Source organism: Dreissena polymorpha, chromosome 9, assembly GCF_020536995.1.
Source record: "Dreissena polymorpha isolate Duluth1 chromosome 9, UMN_Dpol_1.0, whole genome shotgun sequence".
Lineage (NCBI taxonomy): Eukaryota > Metazoa > Mollusca > Bivalvia > Myida > Dreissenidae > Dreissena > Dreissena polymorpha.
The window spans coordinates 650,103-664,167 of NC_068363.1; positions in this window are offsets into that span (position 1 = coordinate 650,103).

Consider the following 14,065-nt stretch of genomic DNA (forward strand, 5'->3'; position numbering starts at 1 on the left):
ATGCTTTCATCGCCCAGTGTACGCATTTTCTCAGGAGCTACAAGGGGATCTTCACTGTACTGTGTGCGAGATACGCTTAAAGGGATCCTATCACGGTTTGGTAAATTGACAAAATTGAAAAAAGTTGTTTCAGATTCGCAAATTTTCGTTTTAGTTATGATATTTGTGAGGAAACAGTATTGCTGAACATTAATCATAGTCCAATATAGCCATTATATGTATCTTTTGACGATTTGAAAACCTAAAAATTATAAAGCGTTGCAACGCGAAACGATTGAATAATTTGGAGAGTTCTGTTGTTGTTTAAATTTACGAAACTACGAAGATTGCTTATATAAAGTATAAAATACTTATACTGTGTACACCTGGCGGGAAAGCCGAGAGGGCTATTGCGTTTTTACTTCAGACTAACTCTCCGGGGGTCACTGGTTCGAGCCCTGGTACCGGCTACTTTTTTTTCCTTTTATTCATTTTATTCTTGATTTATTTACTGGAGCTTTTAAGATCCAATGTTCACATTTATCAATATAAAGCATTTTAATGACAAACTTCAAAATATGACAAAATATGTGAAAAGGCCCCTTTGACGAAGAAAAGTTTATCTGTACAAATATGCACTCACATGCCAACAAATGACAAGACAAAAATATAGCACAATAGTCGCAAATTATGTTCACACAAACACCAGAGCCACATCAAATTCTTGAAATTATTTATTTAAAAGAATAACATCTGCATTTTTCGAAAGGCGAGCGGGCAAATGTTAACTAGTCATATATTGCGGTAGAAAGACGATAGACGACAATGTGTTGGTTTGTTCACAAAAACTTGTCACCACACGCAAACGATTTCAACTTTAAATTTTCTGCGTTTAAAGAAAAGCACAACAGTGAACCTTCGATTTCTAAAAAAATACTGAAATGAAGATAATTGGGCAAAACTTGGTATTCTAATGAAGGGCACATTTATTTAAAATTATTCACGAACCTTTATGTTTGCTAGCGGTCGAGTATCGGGTAACAGATAAAGAATAGAACACAACTAAATATTGTAATATACTAAAATAGTACATGAGATAGCATGAGCAACTTTGGTAAACACATTTTGCTACATTTTATGTTTGCCATTGCTTGACCTCAAAACTGAAATAACTGGAAATTTTAATAAGAATACAAGATATTGTTAAAATATCAGGTATGTATGTTAAATGTTATGACATGATTATACTGCAAATTTCTGCATAGGTCAAAACTAATAAAATTCTGTTTTGAAAAATGCAATAACTATACTATCGTGAGATATAATTATTAAACTTGGTATGCAAAAGTACGAAATGGTGGGTGAACATCCGCATACTGCTGTGAAAACATTGACATTGGAATTTTTATGGAACATAACACTCTCACAGATATAATTCGCAATCATTTCTTGATAGAGAATTCATTCGCAATTTAAATTAAAGCTATCGTTACAATTTTATATGTAGCGCCATTATGTCAATATGTTTTACACTGACATGTAACAATTGACAGATAAGATTATTTTTATAATAACTTGCACATACAACAGTATAAGAAATGATGAAAATAGTATATATATATATATATATATGCGCCATTGAATGTGTTGAAATTTAAGGCCAATTAGTTCAAAAACCCATAGCTTACACATTCTTTAGACAGAAAAAAAATCTGAAAAAGCCCATGACAAACTAAACATATTTAGCAAATGTAATACTATACAGAAAATTAGCTTATCAAATAATTATGTTATAAGTCACGGTATAACTATAAAGTAGAGTTAATATGAGCCTTGTTATGAGAAAACTGGGCTAAGTGCATGTGCGTAAAGTGTCGTCCCAGATTAGCCTGTGCAGTCCGCACAGGCTAATCAGGGACGACACTTTACGCTTCAATGATAGTTTTCGTTTAAAGAAAGTCCCGTTATACCAAAATCTAGTTTAAGCGGAAAGTGTCGTCCCTGATTAGCCTGTGCGGACTGCACAGGCCAATCTGGGACGACACTTTACGCACATGCATTATTCCAGTTTTCTCAGTTTGCGACTCATATAAACATTTATAAATGCAACGAGTTGATAGTAAAGTTGTTAGTCAGCAAATTCATTCAGAGTAATGTTAAAACCAGGACCAAATGAGTTTCACTTAGACACAAGTCACTTTTCAGATATGGGTTGCACAAAAAGCATGATTTATGATGGTAAAAATCCAGCATAGTATTACACATTTAAACGTTTCTATTTGACAATGTGACAAATCATAATTCGGCATCTTTCAATGTGTTCACGACTACTGAAACGGAAACCTGTATCCGGTATGATTCATGTGCACCGATGAATTTTATTAAATCCTGTAAATGTTGGAAGTGAAAAACTTTCGCAAACGACTGCTTGGTGTTTTATCTTTATATGTTCCTGACATGCAATGTCAGCGAAATTAAAACTGCATTACACACTATTAATTCAATTTAAAGCAGCATGTATATTTGAATTGACAACTTCTTAATGCTTTGAATAAGTTATAGTTAAATGTAACCGATACAATGATACTGATACTGGACCGTTATGGCTAAAATGGACCTCAAACGGACCATAACACATTGGCTGAAATAGTTTCGAAAATGATTCCTTAAAAAGGAAGCTAAGCTCAGCCGTCGCAAAAAAAAACTTGGGGTACGAGCTGTTTTAACAGAGGTCTGTCGGACCGTATTTGGTACAAAAACGAATATGTACAAGTTTGTACCATATTCGGCCGAATATGGTACAACTGTCTAATTGTACCATATACGTATCTGCAGTTTTGGGGTAAAATGCCTGACCGAATATGGTACAAACTTGTACCATATTCGGATGAAAAATGTACCACATTCGTTCCGAATATGATACACACTCATCATCGTAATCATCATCATCATCATCATCGTTATCTCATCATCATCATCATCATCATCATCATCATCATCATCGTTATCTCATCATCATCATCATCATCATCATCATCATCATCATCATCATCATCATCATCAACATCATCACATCAATTATCAACACCCCAATGATCATCATCGTTGTTATCTTTACCAACACCACCATCATCATCACCATCAAAACCAACATCATCATATCCATTATCATGATCGTAATGGTGATCACAAAAGTTTTTTTTTGTGATGATAATGACAGCGATGTTTTCGGTCGATAATGAGGATGTTGTGATGATGATGACGACGATGAGAATATCATCATCATCATCGGCCAATAAACATCGCCATCATCATCATCACAAATATTTTGTTATCATCATCATCATTATCATCATCGTCGGCCGATAAACATCGCCGTCATCATCATCTAAAAACTTATCATCATCATTATAACCATCATCATCGTCCGATAAACATCGCTGTCATCATCATCCCAAAACGTTTGTTATCATCATCATCATCATCATTATCATCATCATCATCATCATCACCACAATCATCAAACCCCAATCATCATAACCACTGTCATCATCATCACCACCACCATCATCATCACAATTTTTTTACCATCATCATCATCACAAATGTTTTGTCATCATCATCATCACATATTCATTTTACATTTTGTATTTTATTATTTGTTTCATTCAAGAGATTCAACAAACTTGTACTTTTTTCATTTATTGGTATACTGACAGGATTTTTCAAAGTAATATTGAAGAACATAGAACAGCATTTAAATTTTAATCCAACTGTAGCATTTTGACAAGACATAATATACATATATACATTCATTTTAGTAGCAGCCAAAATATCCCAAATGTGCTTCGTAAAAAGTTACCAGTAAATGAGCAAATGACAACAAATTTCCGGTAGAAGAACATAATCATCAATCACAAAAATAACATAACAGGTTTCCAAACACCGATATACATGTATATTTCACCTGTAATGTCTGTACATGACATCTATGATATCATAACAACCGATTCCACTAACACGCAAACGCAGCCATGCGTTTGCCCATTTTGGCCCCTTGATGATTTCTTTTATTGCCGAAATAAGACCGCTGTTTCTGCCCGCTCTTGTTAATAGGAAACGAACGCTAACAGGATTTCTGTTACTAGTATCTAGTCCAATATCCGGCCGAATGTAAATTCTAGGTGTTTGCAAACTCATTGACCTTATTAAATCTCTAAAGGGTTTGCCGACCTTCGCCAACACAAACTGGATTGACGGGTTTGATTGTATGCAGAACTTAAAAATTTCAACTTGAATGTGAAGTGGTAACATCAGAAATGGAAAAGTCGTTCGCTTCTGTGCCCTCCTATTGTTTATCATATCTTGAAGCTCTTTCAGGGCTGAACACACAGAGACGTCACCGTTGTCGCCAGAGTCACCGTTGTCGCCGGAGTCACCGTTGTCGCCAGACGCAGCGTTGTCGCCGGAGTCACCGTTGTCGCCGGAGTCACCGTTGTCGCTGGAGTCACCGTTGTCGCCGGAGTCACCGTTGTCGCAAGAGTCACCGTTGTCGCCAGACGCAGCGTTGTCGCCAGATGCAGTGTTGTCGCCAGACGCAGCGTTGTCGCCGGAGTCACCGTTGTCGCCAGACGCAGCGTTGTCGCCGGAGTCACCGTTGTCGCCGGAGTCACCGTTGTCGCTGGAGTCACCGTTGTCGCCGGAGTCACCGTTGTCGCAAGAGTCACCGTTGTCGCCAGACGCAGCGTTGTCGCCAGATGCAGTGTTGTCGCCAGACGCAGCGGTGTCGCCGGAGTCACCGTTGTCGCCAGAGTCACCGTTGTCGCTGGAGTCACCGTTGTCGCCGGAGTCACCGTTGTCGCAAGAGTCACCGTTGTCGCCAGACGCAGCGTTGTCGCCAGATGCAGTGTTGTCGCCAGACGCAGCGGTGTCGCCGGAGTCACCGTTGTCGCCAGAGTCACCGTTGTCGCCAGACGCAGCGTTGTCGCCTGACGCAGCGTTGTCGCCAGACGCAGCGCTGTCGCCAGAGTCACCGTTGTCATACGACTGTTCTAAGCGTGATATTATGTCCTTGTACACGCGTTGATTGATACGGATACTAACGTAATGCATGCCAAATCCTTCTGGGAAATACCCCAATGCAATTGTTCCAACATCACCATCGAACTTTCCATCTGCTGACACAATTGATGAGTGTTCTAGTCCTCGGGTAGAAACTACCAGGCACTGCAAATTATATTCTCTCATAAGTGCAATGAGCGTGAGGTTGTCGCCGTATGTCCCATTCTTAGACATATTCTTAACGTATTCATCAAATGTTTCATCATAGACAAAAGTTTCATAGAAATATCTGTTTTCTACAATGTGATGGACTGCTTCCTTACGTAAAGCATCTACGTCTTTGTATATACCAATTTTACCAAGTTGATGCGATATAGCAGCAAATTGACAATTTCCATCCGGATTTGGGTCCATGGCAATATTCACCCCATCCAACAACTGCAGATTTTCATGGTGTGTTAAAACATGATAGTACTTAGTTCTGTGATTTTGTTTCTCTGAGCGGTTCTGTTTTAATGAATGTTTTTTAATTTTTCGTTGTTTCTCTAACGCAACAGTTAGGCTAGTCATGTTTTCGACCCCAACCGATTTGCTTACGAATCCAAGTTCGGGTTTGTTCGGTACTTGAAATGACACGATATAAACACCATTTCGTTTTACTTTTTCTACCTTGCCTTCGATAACATATCTTTTGGTTGGCACCCTGGATTTTCGAAAGGGATAGCGAATTAATACTGTCTCTCCTACTTTGTACTTGCTTGGGGAAGTTGCGATTTTCAACAGCGACCTGTAAGCCTTTTTATTTGCTCGCCGTATGGTTTTCTTTATTTCACGAGAACTATGACGTTCTTTGGTAAAAACATGACTTCTTCCGTAGTAGGCTTCAAAGGGCGTGAGACCCCCAAGAACTCGTTTGAAACTTGTGTTTATGGCATAGGCTAAATCTTGAAGCCCTTCGACCCAGTTAAATCCACGTTTACTTTTTGTTGCAAATAGAATCTTGGCCTTTATAACACTGTTTGACCTTTCACACTTGCCCTGTGATTGAGGATGATACGGCCTACTATTGATCATTTTGATGTTGTACTTGTTCAACAAAAGTTTCATACTAGGGCCTTTAAATTCCAGTCCGTTGTCACATTGGATGATGTCAGGGGCAAGGTTAACCATCAACACGTCCTCTAATGCCTTTGCAACTTCACGCGAACTCTTCGTTTTCAGGGGTTTTGGCATAACGTACCTAGAATAAACGTCCACGACTTGTAGAATATAACTGTATGTGGACCCCTTGTAGCTAACACTTTGATTTTTCATGTTAATTATGTCAATCTGCCATCTTTTGCCTGGTTCCTCTTCTGTAATTGTCTTTGGCTTTGGCTTGTTTGTAAATCTCGGATACTTCTCATGGTAATACTTGCTATTGTACAGTATTTCAAGGATAGCTTGTTCCGAGAACCCCGTGTAATTTACTTTCAGTTTGTTGTAAATAACCCTTGCTCCACATCCTTTGTTTTCCATGAACATCTTCTCAACAAATCTAGGAAGATCTTCTTTCACAAGGACTTGCTTTCCGCCACACAATAAAGAACCCCGGTCACCAAGCTCGAAGTCCTTACGTTTTCTAATCATGGCCAAACAATTATTCTCTTCAGGTGTCCGTTTCTTCACAGGGACATCGAACGATCCGTTTAAACATCTGACAATAATGTCGTACTTCGACCTGGGCAAGCACCCTAATTGCTTCCTTTTTCTCCTAATTGCTTCCTTCATCTGAAATAATATAATAAGTTATTATACATTTATACTTCATTAGTTAATAGAGCTTGTATTGAACACCGCGTGTCGAAAACGAATGTCTCACGACATGAGCTGAGCTAAAATCACTCGTCTGATAGCTCCGCTAAAATTTACAATCCGAACTTCCGGGCAATATGCGCAATGAAAGTAGCAAGTACTTCATGTAAAGTTTCATTGAAATCCAACCGAATTCAAATTTAGGGGAAAAATAGCGGGCAAACTTATGGCGGTCAACGGACAAACGGTCTGTAGAAACCAATGCTACGTGGATGTAAGGGATATAAAGAATGGGCCCTGGGGGCCTAGGTCGCTCACCAGAAGTCACGACTAGGCAGGGTTCGAAGGTCAAAGACCTATAAACTCCATAAAATTTAAAATGTTCAAATCTACAGATTACAGGAGCTCGATCTGATTTTGGTGGAAAATACACTTTCGAAAAAATGACTGTAGCTTAAATATTTTAGCAGTTTAGGAGTTACGCACCCGGAAGGAATGCCACGGACAATTGGATAGACGGACGGACAACTGCAAATGCACTCTGAGGGGGGGGGCATAAAACATAAAAATCAATGCATGTTAAAACATCAATGCATATTAAGACAACTGAAAATTAAAATTATGTACAGTACTTACTGTCAAGAATTCTTTTGAAGTTTGAAGAAAGTTTGGATTTCAATTCTTTCTAGTCGAAAATCACAACTTTTCTTGCCGACCGCCAAGTCAAATATGGTTACTGACTTCTGAGTAAGACTCGTGTGCAAAATTCCCGCCTTTTTAAAGCGGCACGTTATCAAAGAAAAAATCGGAAACTTCAAAGCTTTGTCGGCTTCTCAGCAATATGACGTCGGAACGACAAATCAACTTTACAAAGTAATGTTTAGGAATACAGTCACACCTGTCTAAAGCAGCCAGTCAAACATCCTTATTTTTGGAGAGATATATTCATTTAAAAGAGCTCAAAATCTCTTAAATCGGATTTTGGTGAAAATACACTTTCGAAAAAAAAAGTTTTAAAAATTTGAAAATTGCTATTAATGATCTCCACGAAAGTATCTGGCCCGCCCGGGAATCGAACCCAGGCCGCCTGCGTGCCAATCTGACGCGCAACCGACTGAGCTAGCCGGCGAAACGATTACACAATCAGCAAAATCCATGTAAAGTGTGGTTAGGTTAGCTGTTTCTGTTACTGCTAGTTACGACGACGACGACGACGACGACGACGACGACGATGATGATGATGATGATGATGATGATGATGATGATGATACTTTTGTCACTTCCAATAATAGGTTAATACAATGTATTTGAGTTTGAAAAAAAGTTTACACATCGGCAGACTATTTCATTTATTAAGAAATACATAATTTATGTACCATATACGTAGGCCTTTTTCATTTTTATGAGTTTTTTTGGTATGTACCAAATACGTTTTGGCGAGCATAGAAAAACTTATTCCAACCGAATATGGTACAATGTTTGTACCATATTCGGTCGAAAATTGTACCATCTTCGGTCCGAGTATGGTACATTTGTACCATATTCGGCCGAATATGGTACAAATGTACCATATTCGTTTTTGTACCAAATACGGTCCGACAGAGGTCGATATTCACAGAGTGTTTTCAGGTATCTCAGTTGGTTACATGTATCCGTTTGTTGACTGGGCATGGGCAATTTCTAATTCTTCATCCGGGTAATTCGTTCCAGAATAGATGTGCTCTGGAACACGGAGACGAGAAGGCCTTGATATCAAGGGAGGTAAATAGTATGGGTTTGCAATGATTACTTCCCCCGATGGCATATATATTGCTTCCGCATACGTCGGCGGCGGTGCAAGCGGCGTGCTTTGCGAATCTAACATTGATTTGGAACTTTTTGGTTTCTCAAGTGTCTTATCCATTCTGTGGTCCAGAGACTCGTCAGAAAAGTTTCCATTTACTACATAAGGTTCTGGTCTCTTCGAAACGTCATTCACTGCATTAAGTAAAAACTCGCTTGTTTGACGTCGCAGTTTCCGGTTATTTCCAGTATCATTCTCAGTGGGCGATTCGATATTTTGTTTTATTCTTGGGTCTTTCATGAGGCGAAGAATTTCCGAAGGATTAGTCAGAATTGAAGGTCTGGTGTTGTTGCTTCCTGCTTGGCTCTGTGGTGTAATATTCGACGATGTGCTTTGCAAGTTTGGAGGTAATGGGGTAATCTCATTGGAGTAGTGGCCCTTTGAAGAACATACCAATGAGAAAAAGTGCACAAATATTAAAACCACGTGGAGAAACAAACTGGTGATGGCAACCGCGAGATTCTGCCCCATATTGATAGTGTAGTAGCATTTGTCCGTCTGTATACAGAGTCCGGAGTTCGCAATGAGTACACAGCCAACTACTCCCCAAACGCAAACGAAACATGAGACAAATGTGTTAAATGTGTCCTGAAAGAAAAATATACATTCCAGACATTCGTATTAAAGTCATTATGATTGTGTTTTCATGCAGAATACAGTGTGTGTGTGCGTGTTATTCATGTTATTTTAGTTTATGAAAAAATGCAATGGCTACGTATCAGTGATAACTTATTGGTCACCGATTTAATAACGTAATTAAAACGGAGCGTTAATGGTGTCGGTTTCAAACCTGTGAAAAAACTCGCAATTTTACTAAACGATATTACATTTCGTTATGGGTTTCAGCAGAGGGAACCGAAATTACTGTGACTTCCAACCAAACCCGGGTCGATGAGATAGATGCCAGTGTACCCAGCACTGTGACTTCCAACCAAGCCCGGGGCGATGAGATAGATGCCAGTGTACCCAGCACTGTGACTGCCAACCAAACCCGGGGCGATGAGATGCCAGTGTACCCACCACTGTGACTGCCAACCAAACCCGGGGCGATGAGATGCCAGTGTACCCACCACTGTGACTTCCAACCAAACCCGGGGCGATGAGATGCCAGTGTACCCACCACTGTGACTTCCAACCAAACCCGGGGCGATGAGATGCTAGTGTACCCACCACTGTGACTGCCAACCAAACCCGGGGCGATGAGATGCCAGTGTACCCACCACTGTGACTGCCAACCAAACCCGGGGCGATGAGAACCAGTGTACCCACCACTGTGACTGCCAACCAAACCCGGGGCGATGAGATGCCAGTGTACCCACCACTGTGACTGCCAACCAAACCCGGGGCGATGAGATGCCAGTGTACCCACCACTGTGACTGCCAACCAAACCCGGGGCGATGAGATGCCAGTGTACCCACCACTGTGACTGCCAACCAAACCCGGGGCGATGAGATGCCAGTGTACCCACCACTGTGACTTCCAACCAAACCCGGGGCGATGAGATGCCAGTGTACCCACCACTGTGACTTCCAACCAAACCCGGGTCGATGAGATAGATGCCAGTGTACCCACCACTGTGACTTCCAACCAAACCCGGGGCGATGAGATGCCAGTGTACCCACCACTGTGACTTCCAACCAAGCCCGGGACGATGAGATGCCAGTGTACCCACCACTGTGACTTCCAACCAAACCCGGGGCGATGAGATGCCAGTGTACCCACCACTGTGACTTCCAACCAAACCCGGGGCGATGAGATGCCAGTGTACCCACCACTGTGACTTCCAACCAAACCCGGGGCGATGAGATGCCAGTGTACCCACCACTGTGACTTCCAACCAAACCCGGGGCGATGAGATGCCAGTGTACCCACCAATGTGACTGCCTACCAAACCCGGGGCGATGAGATGCCAGTGTACCCACCACTGTGACTGCCAACCAAACCCGGGGCGATGAGAACCAGTGTACCCACCACTGTGACTGCCAACCAAACCCGGGGCGATGAGATGCCAGTGTACCCACCACTGTGACTGCCAACCAAACCCGGGGCGAGTAGATGCCAGTGTACCCACCACTGTGACTGCCAACCAAACCCGGGGCGATGAGATAGATGCCAGTGTACCCACCACTGTGACTGCCAACCAAACCCGGGGCGATGAGATGCGAGTGTACCCACCACTGTGACTTCCAACCAAACCCGGGGCGATGAGATAGATGCCAGTGTACCCACCACTGTGACTGCCAACCAAACCCGGGGCGATGAGAACCAGTGTACCCACCACTGTGACTGCCAACCAAACCCGGGGCGATGAGATAGATGCCAGTGTTCCCACCACTGTGACTGCCAACCAAACCCGGGGCGATGAGATGCCAGTGTACCCACCACTGTGACTGCCAACCAAACCCGGGGCGATGAGATGCCAGTGTACCCACCACTGTGACTTCCAACCAAACCCGGGGCGATGAGATAGATGCCAGTGTACCCACCATTGTCCTAATATGAGCCGCGTTCTGGAAATACTGGGATCAGCGCATGCGCATAGTGTCGTCCAATATTTGCCTGTGTAGTCCGAACAGTCTTATAAGGGACGACACTTGCCACCTAGACAAAATTTTTGAGAAGATACTTTTTTAAACTTTAACATTCCCTATAAGCGGAAAGTGTCATCCCTGATAAGCCTGTGCGGACTACACAGGCTAATATGGGCCGACACTTTTAGCACGTGCATTCAGCCTATTTTTCCCACAATGCAGATTTCCCCTGTACACTGTGATTTATCTTACCAAGGTCTTTGCAGTTGAGGATTTCTGGTTGTCTTTTGAATACGCCATTCGTCCGTTCACGAATATTATTAAACTGACAACTGTTTCGATGAAGTACTGAAATTGAATAATACGAGCAAAATGCCAAAACACGTTTGCATACAAAAAGTATTATAAATACATGAATAGTCAATGTTATTTCTGTCGTGTTTGTTAATGTACGTCTGTTATTATACTTCTTCGAAAAAAAGATCGTTTAAGTTTACCCGACCTATTAAAACTCTGCTTTTTTCATTATTTTGTGTAAAATGTTAGTACAACTTGTTTCGTTTAGTTCTTTTTTTTCTAGTAGCCTGCTAAATCTGGCGTTCAATTGGCTTAGCGATTCTTTAATATGAAAATTCGCTGGAACAATGTACGGGGACCGATTTGGCAAATATAAAAAGAACTCCAATAGTTTGCACAAAGAATTTACAAATAATGCGTAGACAAAAAGTGCAGCATAAATCTGCTTACCACACTTGCCGTGGGTATGTTCATGACATGGTACGGGGTATTGGTGGTGCCTTGTCCTGTGCCCGCGGTGTACTTGAACCCGAGCCAGGCTAGCACCGCGTGAACAGCGCACATAAGCAGGTACGCAATCGAGAGTCTATAGTACTCGTGGTAGTGAAGACGCCTGAACAAAAAACAATAGCACGTACTGAGTTTTTCAGATTTACAATTTTATTTAAAAGCTTTAATGGCAAAAAAATGCATTTCTTTCCACTGGCATCGCTAAAAAATAGCGTAGGTACGTTAAATTGCTAAGAATGGTCGTCAACTTGTTAACGACTCCCAATTTAATAAGAATATGCAACGACATGCAGAAACCTTCCAATGTGCAAAATATATATTCAACATTATTTATTTCGTCAATTCTTGTTCATTTAACGTTATGTTTGTGAATATGTTTGGATAAAGCAAAATGATCGCGTACCCTTCAGTTATTTTGGTGAATTTTATTTTTAAAAAGTTATCGGAAACATAGGATCAGTCACTAGAAACAATAAAGTCTTTACGCAAAATCTTATATTCTTCGATGCCTTCATAAACGGCAATTATGTTTTATTAAAGGGATCTTTTCACGTTTTGGTAAATTGACAAAATTGACAAAAGTTGTTTCAGATTCGCAAATTTTCGTTTTAGTTATGATATTTGTGAGGAAACAGTAATACTGAACATTTACCATGGTCTAATATAGCCTTTATATGCATCTTTTGACGATTTAAAAACTTGAAAATTATAAAGCGTTGCAACGCGAAACGATTGAATAATTTGGAGAGTTCTGTTGTTGTCGTTTAATTTTGTGAAACTACGAAGATTGCTTATATAAAGTATTAAATACATCTTTCATATATTCTTGGCAGGATGGCCGAGCGGTCTAATTGGTTTATACTCCAGGACTCCAGGGTCGGTGGATCGAGCCCTGATGCAGTGTACTTTTTTTTCCTTTTTTAAATTTTATTCTTGATTTTTTACTGGAGCTTATTAGATCCAATGTTTACATTTATCAATATAAAGCATTTAATGACAAATTTCAAAACATGCCAAAATCTATTAAAAGGCCCCAAAAAGATTGATGTAAATGATCATCATTAGTTTTAGCTACCACAGACATGTATATTTATTAAATGTAGAACAAAAATAAATGAAACGCTATATGGAATGAAACAAATAACTAAAGGTTCTATATACTTTAAAATAGGAAGGATACTTTTTCTGTTTATACAGTGAATCAGTTTTTACGTGGCTCGCTTTGAATAGGTTTCAATGTTTTTCTTACAGAACAGAACGGAACAGAACATACCTTAATTTGTTTCACACGTCACAAAATACATGATACATATATTGTGACAACAGGTTAGCATTAAGTTCACCAAAAGTTATTTCACAAAACAAAAGCTCGACTAAACAACAATGACGTAATTATTTGGGGAAGGTGATCAGGGCCTTGTATAAATGAAGAACACATTTTGTGTTATGTTACATTTTTTGAAAAATTAAATGTGTTGTTTCAAGTATATTAAATACATACCACTATCTGAAATAACATTATTGACATATTAACACATTTTTTTAAACAATTATTTGTTCAATTAAAGTTTAACGTTGATAATTGGAGAAAACAATCAAAGACGTCTCGAGAAGTTTTGAGAGTGAATAAACGAGTAACATATTGAAACTCCTACCACTTGTAAAGGAATAATTTCGTACTTGGATATAAAAGAACTTCCTTTTTTTTACATCGAAACAACTTAAACTATAAAAAGATCCCTTTGCTGTAAAATCATTATCAGTAAGATCATTTAACAATCCATATAAAAGATAATAAAATATGAAATACATTACATACCACAAGTATGCCATTTTTATAACAGACTGTGTTATGTCCACAATGACTTTAAATACTAAACTGACTAACTGTTTAACTACTAGATAAATCGATAATCGATTAGTTCAAACAATTTTCAAACTGAACTTGAAAATATAGATCGCACAAAGTATTATTGTGTACCCATCGTATGGGCACCTATGCGATTGTATACATAGTTAGTTAGTGCTTTTGAATTGTTGGGGGTTTTG